Source organism: Pipra filicauda, unplaced genomic scaffold, assembly GCF_003945595.2.
Source record: "Pipra filicauda isolate LSUMZ 115617 unplaced genomic scaffold, ASM394559v2 scaffold39_size4671491_pilon, whole genome shotgun sequence".
NCBI classification, from domain to species: Eukaryota; Metazoa; Chordata; class Aves; order Passeriformes; family Pipridae; genus Pipra; species Pipra filicauda.
The window spans coordinates 726,862-740,054 of NW_024104531.1; the positions used below are offsets into that span (position 1 = coordinate 726,862).

A 13,193-nucleotide genomic window follows, 5' to 3' on the forward strand; every position below is an offset into this window, starting at 1 on the left:
GTGACAGAGTGACTTCAAAATTAAACTCTAGCAGTGCTGTGTCTATTCAGCTGCCCACAATCTTTGCAGGTGCAGAGGTAACCATAGCTCCTTTGGCTCATCTTCAGCAACGTTTTTGTTCTTATTACAGACTGGCACATCTAATTTCAAAAAGTCTACTTAGCACCTATCTTCCCTGCAGCATTAGCTCAAGTTCTCTTTAGCATGCAGGTTAATTCCTTGAGTCAAATCAGCCAAGTTGCAAAACACCACTTAAAAACAGAACAAGGTGTTTCTGGAACTTGACTGCATGCTGGCTTAACTTCACCTTGTACTCACAGCCCCTGAGCAGCCAGCAAAGTTCAGACTAGACTGCGAACAAGATATCTGGAAGGAGAGTAGGGAAGAGCTTGGGGCAATATAAGAACTGTGAAAAGGCCATAAGTACTAGTATTTGATGAAACACAACAACAAGCTTTAATAATACATCTGTACTGTTGAGATAAGAGCTTTTAAGGGAGTTCAGGCATAGAATCAAGTAGTTAAACTTTTTCACACACCTCTAACCTTCCTAGTCCTTGGCTGCCCCTCTGAGGAACAACAGTTTCTTGTATTTTGCCTTTAACTCAGTGTCCCAGACCTGAAAGATTTTAGCCCAATTTGCCTCCAACCATTAGTTTGTTTTTCTTATACTTTAAAAGTAGCTGACAGGGAATTTCCTATGAACTCTTGCTGCTGAAACTGCTGTAGTAATAATATTAAGAAGATAATAAGACAGCAAATAATGCATCAGAGACTCATGAAGCTTTCCTCTAAAAATATTAGAATGCAATATGTGGAAAGTATTATACATCAAATTGATTTTTCATAGAAAAGCTTAGTGAATCAATCCCCTACTTATAAACAAGATGGAATAAAAGTCCTGAAACTGCTCCTAGAAAATACAGAATTTTTCTTGAGCAGGTGATAGTTGGGTTATGTCTCTCCTTGGGCATGGTTGATAGTTCCCAGGAGTGCTTCGGCCTCCCAGATGGATTCAGAGGTCACAACTCCAGAAAAGTTTAATGTATCATATACTTTCTTGCTGACATCAGGTTGTTGAAGGGAAACATCAAGGAAAGAATGCCATGGAGAAGAAAGAGACTAATAATCAAATTCCACAAGTTAGGGCCTGGGACAGAAAGGGCTTAACTAGCCACGTAAGTAACTTAAATAAATGCACGGATGATTTTAAATTTCATTTTCACTTGTTTCTCAGTATAGACATTGCTAATTTTAAACAACGATTTGTTTTAGGAAGTTACATGAAATTATATTTTCTATTGGTTAGAGCTGTAAAAGAACTCACCTGGACACATTTTGCAATTATAATTTCTGCACAGTGTACTGGGAGCCCAAAGCCTAGGCTAAAGTAGAAAAATCAGCTATTTAAGCCCAGTGGCCATATGAGATTCCACAACAATTAAAGAAAGACTAAAAAAATCTAACTAACTGTGCAACAGTGAGAGTGGTTTAAGGTGAATTCTTCTCAGCAGCAGAAACAGTATTAAAAGGCCTCTGAATCAAGTCGTTGGTATGATTCTAAGGGAACACTTCAAGCTGGTGTATCCTGCGGAAAGAAAACAAAAGGAACTGAAGCAAAGATGGAGAAAGGGTATAAAGCTAAATTTTATTTTTCTTTAGTTCAGGTGGGATTAAGATTCTGTATTTAATTCCCTGGCTCTTAGGACTCACTGTTCTATAACTCACAGCTTTATTTTATAACTTTTTCATGCATATGTCCAATGTAGCAGATGGCATATTTCAATCAATCATTCCCCCTTTTTGGGCAATGCCATGCCATTTATCTGAAACAGTACCTTCTCTGAACTTAAGTATTTTCCATGAGTTTCAGACCCCTAGTTAACCAATCACTGAAGTTCATATTTGATATTTTCTCATTCCTACAAGCTTAAAAAGTCTGTACTGAAGAAAAACACTTCTGAGAAAACATGTGGGAAAACACGGAAAGAAGGAAAAAAAATCCAGACTGGTAAAACTAAAATATGTCAGTATTTAGAAATCCTAGTGTAAAAAGCTTCCACAAAGTCTGATACTGGTATGTCTTCTAATATTTACAAGGAAAAGTACATATGATGGTGCTGATGGCAGGTGAACAGCCAATAAAGGGTTTTTACGCTTACCATTGTAAACAACTCTTGGGAAAACCTCTAAGATTCCTGTAATGTAAAAAACCTGCTGTTTATACACTAAACACTGCAGGTACAAGACATCACTTCGTCCATGAAAACTTGCTCTGTGCTTAGCAGTTACATTGCTACACTGCTTTTGCAGGAAAGTACTGCCAACCATGCTCCACCCACTGCTCTTCCTCTCCCCTTGCATCCAGCCTACATTACAGGTCTCCCAGAGATCAAAGCTGATTTGCCCTAGGTTTGCAAAGGTTTTTTTTCCAATCTACAGCTAACGGAATGACTGGCAAAGCTGTCAATAACAACAGCTTCTGAAAGAGAAGATTTCATGCAATTAGAAGAACTCCCATCTCCTTAGATGTATTTTCTCGGTTCCTTTTGACTTCTTTAATTTGCTTTCCTAAACCAGTTTTATCAGCGTCAATTGCACAACAGCGTGACAGTGTGAAATATTATCTGCCACTACACTCACAATTTATGAGGCTCAGTGAAAGTTGTACTTATCTTAGCATTTTACATTTTTAGGCTTCCATTTTTATTGGGTAGTATTAAAGTAATAGCTCCAGAAGTCCCTCTTTTAGAAATGCTCCAAAAATTTAAACTGATAACTAGAGGCCTGCTAGAGCCATCAGACAGCTAAAACTGTGAAAGCGAAATTGTTCTCATAACTAGTGAAGACAGGAGAACTTTGAAAGTGTATTTGAAAGTTGTTTTTTTACATAGGCATATTTGACTCATTACAGTGTTATTGACAAAATTACGTTCTAGTCTTGTTGTAGGGCATCTAAAGGTTCTCCCATCAGTTGCTTTATAACTCTTAGCACATTTCTGTCATGTGATGTCTACAGGTAAACATGTGGGATCTTCAGAATATATGTCTTGCAGTTACTCATGAAAATTTAAATCCAGGTAACCTTTTTCTTACATAATATTCAAAGTCTTTTTAAACATTTTTAAAATACTTTTTAAAGTATGATATGGTGTATAAAACATGTGACAAAGATCTTTTTGTTTTTATTTTCTGCTTGGCACAGAGGTTGGGCCTTAAGTTAGTTCTCCTGCAATGATAGAGGCACAAGCTTCAAAGTGCTGGTATTCCCATAAGGAGCAGCTTAGGTTTAGTACTGCCAGCAGACGAGGAAGTTACAGAAACCTATGCCCTGTGCTCTGTCTTTTTAAGCAAGTTCATTGTTCCTTGCAGCTCCATAATGATTTTCATCTCATTTCCTTTTTCAGGTAACAGATGTTTGGATATGAAACTTGCCTACCTACATCCAGCAGTTACAGGTCCATAGCAGAATTATGCTTGATAAAACCTGATAAATGTATGCGCTTTATAAAGAGCTGTAGGAGTGGAAAATGAGCCATTCCTTAGTTAAATTATCTGGAGAGGATGGGGGAATTACTTTTTTCCCTCTGTTTCAAGTCAATGCTGGAAGAATCAATTTCTTTTGAGAAAAGTGGCAACTGAACTTTTTCTCCATAGGAGAGACTTCTGAAGTGAATATTTAGCACTTAATGCAGAAATATTTCCAGTACTTTAAGTGTTTTGTTAGAAGGTCTTTAGATAAACTTTCTGAAGAATTTTAGTAAGAGTTTACAATTCACTTCCAAAACAATTATTTGAGAAAGCTGCAGAGTGTGAAATGTGGTTTCCTTTCTGTGGGAAGAAAATTCAGTGGTATAAAATACTTTACAGAGGATACATTAATATAATTTTGCAAAATGTTATACAAAAAATACAGTGAAATTCTAATTTCACATTATATTTTACAGGCCTTCTGTTTCCAGAACAGCTATATTTTATAATGTTAGCTTCAAACACAGTGGAAAGACTGTAGAATGGGAAAGTGATTTGCTTAGGCTGAAGGAATGAAAACATTTCTAGATCAGTCGGTAGCATCTACCACTAATAGAGAATTAGGGAGCTAATTTCCTCAAGGACAGATTACTTCCTAATTGTCCATTTCAAAGATTCTTCTTTATGGTTGGCGTTTATGCTGTGGTAGTTCCTACAGATCAAACTAGTACTGCATGCTGAGCAGACACACAAGACATAACTAGTGGCAAAAATAACAAATAATCAAACTTACTGGCTGACAAGGAAAAATGTTCAGATGTATGGTATAATTTCCATCACAATTATTTTTCTGTAAAGTACGAATGGAGCCAACTAAATGACTGTTAGTAAACAGTGGCATTCTCTATAGCTTTTCATTAACTGCTACATTAGAGCCTCAGTCATGTGAGTTTTTAAGAGCTTTCAACTTTCCTCAATGGCTCAAATGATGTGTGAATTACTCTGGACTAAAATACCACTTTCTCCTTTTTAAGTCAAAATTTCCAAAAAAGAGGGGAAATATCCACTCTCCATCAAATGAAGACTTAAATCTCATATCAGAATTTCTTTTCTCCTACAAGACCTTCTTCACAAAAATCTATCAAAGGGAAAATTTTGAGTCACTCTATATGGAAATGATTGCTTCTTTTCTTTCACTGTTATTTATGATCTTGTTCAGATCCAGGAGAAAATGAGGGAGCAAACATAATAAACTAGGTCAGCTAATTATATAATCACACAAATAACTATAAAAAGTAACAAACAAGAAGCATAAGGGTAAAGGGTTATGTACACATTGGTGCATTAGGCCATAAAAGGTATTTTCCACTCTGCCAGCCAGCAATACTGCAAGTGTCTCTTTAGACTAATCATATTAAACTGAAGCTAATACATACAGTGAGAGAGGAACAGAAGAATTTATCTACACAGCCTAGAACTGGAGAGTGTACGGACTAAAAATAAAACCCCCAAAATGTTCTGAAAGTGTGGTAAGAATGGACAGTCTACACAAAAGGGAACATTTAAAGGAGAAAGTGTACTGCGTATTTTTCTGCAGAGGGGTATTTAAGAACAGAGGGTGAATGCTATGAAACAAGGGAGCACCAGGTTATTGCCGTTAGTAAATTTCCTGCCTCATGGAACACCACTGTAGCTCTGGGTTTTCTCTTTGTAGTGGTTGTCCTATTTTGAATGCCTGATCTTGTTCTTAGGCCCTTGTCCTTTGCTTGTGGGAGTTTTATTTTAAAGGGTGATGTACAGGGCAGATTCAAAGAAGGAAATACTGACAGTCTCAAAAGAGTGATGAGTACAAGCCACAGAAACATTATTTTCTCAGCAGATCACATCCTTGCTCATTTACGATGATGTGCTATGGTACCTAGTGTGTTAGGCTGGCTTGCAATGGGTTTGTCACTCCTGCACAGTTTGGATTGAGTATTCAGGTCTCCATTTACTATCTTTTTTAAATCTATCTGTAAGCTTGTGCTTTACTTTTCCTGTGTTAAGAAAAAGGCTTCAGAGTGTGTCAACACTGTGCTGAATCAATACTTCAGTGCATGACTAAAAGTTGGGTTTTTTTCTTTTTTTTTTTGATCAGGGTTGTTTCAGACTTCCTGCAAATGGCACAGGTTTTCATTTCAGGTACTTCAGATCTAGCAAAACATGCTGTTCCATATTTATTTTTCATATATCATATTAACTGAAAATAATCATTAATATACTTTGATCCAGAGCCTGCCAAGCTTCTCACAAGGAGAAAGGAGAGAAAGCCAATTTCCTTCACATCCTTCTAAGTCTACATGAGGACAAGGGAATGAAAGATCTGACATTGTCTCCATCTGGGCTTCTGTCAGTATTCTAGTAAATGTTGCAGTGAAAGTATTTTATAACTGTCCTGGGAATATTAATGATATTTATTTCTGGGTAGTGAGCATGACATAAAAGTAGTATTTTAAGACTTTTGGTTCAATACACTGTATTTTACTGCAATGATGTCAAAGTGCTGGGGCGTGGTACTCATCTTCTGTTGAGGTCATAATAAAAATACTCCTTTGACTAGGTCAGGTCTTCAGGTTTTACCACCAGGGTGATAAAACCAGGGATTGAGCCCTCCTTCTAGTGTATGTTCTTCCCACTGAGTTCGGTAGTATCCACCAAATCAAAAATCTGCCAAAATTTCTGTTTCTCTTTTAATGCCAAAATACTCTTTTAGATTCTCACCTTCATTATTTCCATAGATTTTCAGAAATGGTGGGCGGTTGTTGTACATGTTTTGTTTTGTTTTGCTTTCTGGTCTTCTGACTGAATTTTTCATAACACAGTATGTAGAGATCTTTACAGTGCACCTTAGGTGCTTTTCAGATGCTCCTGCACAACCTACTTGATTGCTCATTCTTTGTGACCTACATCCTCTGCTTTTGGGGGGTTGTTTTGTTTTGTTTCTGAAAAAAAAAGACATTAACTCCTTCTGAGAATTTGCTTTCTGATGTAAAAGCTTTCCAATTGTTCTTTTTTCCTTTCTTCAGATCACTTAATTTCAATTATATAATTTTCCCTAACTGCATATAGGTGTAATACATCAGAATATTGCCACAGGATCTGACTTTTCATTCATTCCATTTTGCTTTCTGCTTACAATCAAGGGGCTCAAAATTCTTTTAGTGTACTGATTCTGTATGCAAAACTGCATGTGGTGAACAAATTACAGTCCTTGTATCACAGGTTTCAGGAAGGACTACAAAATCGCTTTTTTCCCCTGGTATCAGAAATTATTTGATTTCCACTCAGAATATTTAACCTTCCTAAGCCATGTCTGCATGTTTTACATAATGATTATAATTCTGTAATGTTATTTTTGTGCAGATATTATACAAACCACATGTTCTAATAAAAAACACTGGCTATAGATGAATATCTGCACCACTTAATTTTTCTGCTCTTGTAGGAACAGTGCTTGTACTGTTTTACTATATTTTTTTTTGTGTTACGGTTTAATGTCTTTGACATGAAACATTTATTGCTATTATTTTCCATTAGAAGCTTTTTGTCCCTCATTTCATTTTCCATTGGTTATTTCTAACAGTCTTATCCTTTAATATTCAGCGTTAAATACAGGGGGGAAACAAAGAATTCACTAGGTTGAAACTGGAAAAGTGTAGACTATCCTTTTTTGGGAGACATATGATTTTCCCCATACCTATCATAAGCCTGTCGGTTTACAAGCTCTAAAAACTAGTTAGCTACAAAAACTCTGTTACCAGGTGAGAATTTTCCTCCTTGTGAGAATGGAACCATCCTTTGATTACTCAGGATGACCTAGAGAGACTCTGTGCCCTCCCTGACTCAGAGAGGTAGCCCAAGGATCATTTGCAGGCTCTTTTCACGCCACGATGTCCCTCTCCATGGTCACCTTCTTCTGCCATGGTTGTATCTGATGGCTCATTCAGGTTCCACGCACTTTCAAACAGGTCAATACTGTGACATGAGGAGGTGATGGGACCACTTTCTAGCCCTTAGGAGGAGTGGCACAACCAGCATTTTACACCTAGTACTGCAAGTTTGTCTTGGGGTGATATGAGGATTCTCACCATGAGGATCAGGGTTCATTGCATGAGCTCCAGCTCCCCAGTTCATCAGTGCAAGTACTTCCATCTGAAATGGAGACAAAATTGGGACTGTGTTATACACTCTGGAGCTAGAGAGGATAGGAGGATTATCTCATTTTTCTCTTTATAAGGTCAATGTTGTAACAGTATTTTTCCAATTCATCAGGAGATGACAGAGAGACTGCTGGGAAAATTTTTATTTTTCAGTGAAAAATTATAGGGTCAACATTTTCAGTCACACTCCAAAAATGCAAAGATTTCACCCAGAATTTGTTGGTCTGATGGAAAGATAACATTTCCTGGCAACAGCTCTGCTTGATATGAAATTTAACTGTCAAAACTCTCACTGAGACTTTACTGAAGTTTTTCAGATAGTTTGGTTTTAGATCTAAAACTCTATTCAGAGTAAATTAAGAAGACTTCCTGAAGAAAATACTGTGTGAGTTGCTTTTTTTTTTTCAAACTACAATATTACCTGGGTTTACCTAAAAGGACCTAATGTCTTTATAAAGTAATTCTCTATGACTTGATGCTATTTAAACATTGGCGTTCAAACCTGGGAGTTTACCGTAGTTCAGTTGCTCAGCCCTTGGCAGGTCAGAGAAGGAAAAGCTGTTTCATCCAGCTTAACTTTTTACTCATTTAGAGGTTAAAAAAACCTGGATTCTCTCAGTCTAATGTCTGTGACACCAGCCAGAATGAGTTTGGGGCTGGGAAATTAAAGTCTTTTCATCAGTAAAAAAAAGCCTAAAGAAAAGGTGTGTCCATTTTTTAACAGGAAGGGCATTGTACCCAAACAGTTTCAGAGTATTTAAAAAAAACAAACAACAAATGCTGTATTTGGCAAAGACAGGGATTACTTAACTGTCAGCATCTGGAATAGTTAGATTAATGGGCTGCAACTTCTACAGAGAAGTCAATAGACCTGCTTAATGGGTCCAAAATCCTAAGCTGATCTTTGCAAGCTAAGATTTAACTGATATAACGCTATAGTTCTTTTTTATTTTTTTTTTTGGGGGGGGTAACGTAAGATAAATTTTTTAGATCTATTTTTCAGATAATCTTGGGGGAGAGAAGGGAAGAAAGTAAAGTGTTTTTCTGTCACAAATGCCTTTGGACACCTCAAACAGAGATGAGGACAGGAAAAAGACATGAGCATTGGTGACGTAAGTCTTTAGCTGTATAGCTGAAGAACAGACAAGACATTGATGACCACTAAAAAACAGCTGCAAAAGCTGTGCTATTAACGTCAAGATCTTTCAAGATGTTCCCAGATCTTCATGTTACTGCCTTGCCATGCATCTGTTGAAGGATACTTAACTCCAAAATGTCTTGGGTAATACATGATTATATACTGTGCTCTATTTTCATGAAGCTAAAAACCACCAACCTTTTCTTTGTGCAAATTTTTTCTGAAATCCAGAATCACACAGCAAGACATAAAAAGATCCTGTGACTTAATGGAATAAAAACTGAATCCAAATCATTTCTTTAACCTATGGTTTAGAAAATAAGTGTATCCTGTGTAAACAGGAGTCACTGTAACAACAATGTCCACCTTTGGAACTATAGAAACAAATTACAACCCAACAGTGCAGTTGCTCATTTTTAATCCAAAAATACTTGTTGTGGGTTGTTTCCTTGGATTTGGTTTTTTGGTGGTTTTTTGTGGGGTTTTTTTGTGGAGTTGGGTTTGTTTAGGGTTTTTTTTACTTTAGGTCTTTCTTGTTCATTCAGCTTTTGCAAATCATATTGCATCTCTTATGCCAAGCTTCATTTCACATCTTTACGTACAAGGTCAAAGAGTATAAGTCTAATAAGTATAGTAGTGGTTTGCCCTGTGGATATGCACTTGTGTTCTTGTCTTCCACCCCCCAGCTTGCTTTCCAAATAGCACCCAATAGATTAATATCCATTTGAGTTAATGCTTAAGTTAAAACTCCAGTTCTGGCTTCTGTACAATAGAAGTGCGTGTGACACCATAGAAGCTGACAGTCCAAACATTAAAGCTTTTTATTAGCTTTCACACAGAGATTGCTTGCTATATAGGGTTCTTAAGGAATTGGTTTTATTTTTTTACTCAATTTTGAAAAAATAGCATTAACTATTTCATAGTTCAGAACAAATCAGCAAATGGTTTTCAGTGTTTATATTCGATAGAGTAATTACATGCAAAGCACAGTACATTTAAAATCTAAAGAATTCCACAATGAATAAAAAAATTCCAAACATATGATGAGATAAAATAATTTCTTTGTTCACTTTAAATATTACATGATTATATAATGCTGTGCTGATTATCTACATGGTACTCCATGTATATGCTTTGCAAGACTCTGAATAATGGGTTAAATGCCTGTGGGGACACCGTCTCTACTTAATGTTATGCAGATGACAATAGGACAAGAAGAGAAAAGCATGTAGTGATTTTAAGTTATCTTATCCTTTTATGATCTTGGCTACCTATAGAACCAAAAATATTTTTGCAGCCCTTGGCTGAAGTCTCCAATGTTGGGGAATCTGCGAGAAGACTTAAGACTACAGAGAATTTCACTAGTGTTTCACTACAACCTCAGTCTCACATCGCCTTCATATGTCTATTCCTACATGCATTTATAAACAAACAAAAAGTTATTTAGAGTAACTAGATTTGGTGGTTACAAAACAGCAATGCTTATTCCCCCACTGTCAGAATAGAAATATGAGAGCTTTGGGGAAAAAAAAAAGGAACTTCTTTTCTTTTTTAAGAGTGTATGAAATATGATCAACATTTTAATAAAATGAAGAGAAATTTGGAGTTAGGTAACCTCCTCCAATATATGGAAAGTCTTCCCTCAGGTGAAGGAGGTACCTAGAAACATTGACCCCTCCAAACAGGCCAGAAGAAAGAATAAGCTGAGCTCAGTTTAGGTAGAGAGAGGGAAGTTCCGAGGGGAACTGAAGGCTGAAGTAGACAAGTAGAATGAGAAATGTGATTTCTAGAGACTTGGCACTAAACCTAAAAGATTTCTTGCATACATATATTTAACTGCTAGGGATATGAATCCTAAAAAAAAGTAATTATGCAAGGTAACTCAGAAGAATCCTTATATTTATCCATATTAAAAGCATTGCATAGATGCAAAAGATTTTTATGCACTTTGATAGGAGGGGGATTGGTTTTGTTTGCAACATTCAGTGGTGACCATTAGCAGGCTAAATGGTTGCTTTCTCAGTTATCCTCCCTTCCCATTAAACTTAGGCTAATACTTCTTTCTCAGCATTAGAAACTTTGGTAGAAGTTGGCTAGGAAAACCAGTTCATGGCCTAGCACTTTACAGTGGGCAAAGTATTTGCTTATAGAAGGAAAAGAGCTTTTTCCTTTCTCTTCCAGAGGACCAGAGAATCTTCCTGTGTCTATCCTGTGTGCTTTAGGCTATGGCTAGAAAGACAGTTTTCAAAGAAACATTTTTTTCACCTTTAGGTGCTGCTTCAGCCTGGGGAAGAGAAGCCTTTGGGGAGACCTTACAGCAGCCTTCCAGTACCTAAAAGGGGCCTACAAGAAAGCTGGAGAGGGACTTCATGCAAGGGCATGTAGTGACAGGAAAAGTGACAATGCTTTAAGCTGAAAAGGGTAGATTTAGATTAGATATCAGGACGAAATTCTTAACTGTGAGGGTGCTGAGACACTGGCACAGGTTGCCCAAAGAAGTTGTGGATGCCCTGGAAATGTTCAAGGCCAGGTTGGATGGGGCTTTGAGCAACCTGGTCTAGTGGAAGGTGTCCCTGCCCATGGCAGGGACATTCCCATGGCAGGGAGGTTGGAATTAGATGATCTTTAAGGTCCCTTCCAACCCAAACCATTCTGTGATTCCATTACTCTATTATTTTATGATTCATAGAAACCTCTATTTTCCCAGTAAAGAATTGGTTTCAAGAAATTTCCCACCTTATAAAAATGCTGGGGAAAAAAAGATAAAAATTCTCACAATGTTATGTACTAACAACTGCAAAACAAGGAGTTCATTTCAATTCAAGCCAAATTTTTGCTTTAAAATGTAAATTAATTTAGATGAATAAACACATTAAAGCACAGACTGAAAAAAAGTCAAAGTATTGAACTAACTTTTTTCAGGTGACTAGATTTTTACTTGAAAATTGAAATTTTCATTACTTTTTCACTCTATATTATTCAAATCACCTTTTTTAATCGTTCTTTGTAATTACACATGGCAAATTATTTTTCAGCATTGCTTCTATTTTCAAAGTAGCTTTTAGTTTTGATACTCAGTATGAACTCTAGCTCCATTGAGTCATGGGATATTTTAGAGTTTACCTAAAAGCACAAGTATGTCCTTGCTCTTACTAACAAAGTTTCAATGTACTTTGTGAGTGAACATTATAATCACTGAAGACAACACAACTCAACATCCCACAACTAATATAACTTTACCAACAGTATACAGGCCACGCTGCACAATATATTTGTATGGCAAAACTGAAATGAAAACCCTCACCTTTTCTTCCTACATGAGAATTATACTGTGCAGTGGACAATATAAAGTGACTCCACTTAATGTAAGAGGAAACCAAGGTATTCACCTCTCTAAAAAAGATGAATTTGTTAATAATTTTCATTGGTTTACTTTTACTTTATTTTTATCTCATTTTTCAGTAGAACCAAGTATGTGGATCAAAAGGCTTACAGTTCCCTGCTTTGCTTAATGACCTGCAATGAATGCCCTGCTTGCCTTTATCAATTTACTGCACATTGTAGAATACTTCTCTTTTTAAAAAATAATTAAAAAAGAAAAATGCCCCCAATTGAACATGCTAACATGCCTCCTATTGAGTCTATCTTCAAGCAGCTTGCATAACGACTTTCATTCAAGTTCTCAGATTATTTTAGAATGGAATGGCTCATTTGAAACACGTGTCAATCAATGGGTCTTGAAGCTCCAAGATGCACCATGTGAGAGAAGAGAGTGCTTAGCACCTTACTGAATAAGGTTGCACTAATGAAGTTGAATTATTCAAACTATTTTCACTCAGCTGTGTATTCTTGATATTATTATTACTGTTACATATTTATTATTGCATTATAAGTTATTAAGAGGGGAACAGAATGAACTGTATTTCTATTTCCCTGCTGCTGGGCATAAGTGTATTTCTAATCTTGCAGCCAATGTTTTCTCTGTATAGATTCCCCTGCTTCCTTTTTAAAAGTGGGAGTTTTGGTTTTGTTTTCTCTTCCTATGAGATACTGCTGGTTTACAGACAATGTATGGAGGAGTCTGTGACGCTAAACTGACAAGAAACATGAAGAAAGTGGTCTGTACCCCATATCAATGTGTAGTAGAAATTTTATCTTCGTTATCTAATGTTAAAACTTTCTGAGGATGAAGTAAACAAAAGCAGATACCTGGATTTCACTAACTTACTATTATCAGCATTTTCTTTATTTTTTATTGCAATAGTTACATGAGGCCCCTTCGTTGATTGCCCAGTGATACTAGCTGCTCTAAAACCTTAGAGTGAGGGACTGAGCAGTTCTAAATACACTGTGATTTCCAAAGATAAGGCAAACAAACGTGTTTT

At 36.5% G+C, this 13,193-nt stretch overlaps 1 long non-coding RNA gene across 1 annotated transcript in view; it reads right to left on the reverse strand.

The window, feature by feature from the left end:
- Nucleotides 1–783: 783 nt before the first annotated feature.
- Nucleotides 784–13,193, reverse strand: part of LOC120323994 — a 38,833-nt gene continuing 26,423 nt past the window's right edge. The window contains exons 3-5 of the long non-coding RNA XR_005564981.1: nt 7,599–7,662; nt 1,472–1,588; nt 784–1,385 (exon numbers count right to left, since the gene is read on the reverse strand). This is a non-coding gene — a long non-coding RNA (uncharacterized LOC120323994). The remainder of the gene's footprint in view (nt 1,386–1,471; nt 1,589–7,598; nt 7,663–13,193) is intronic.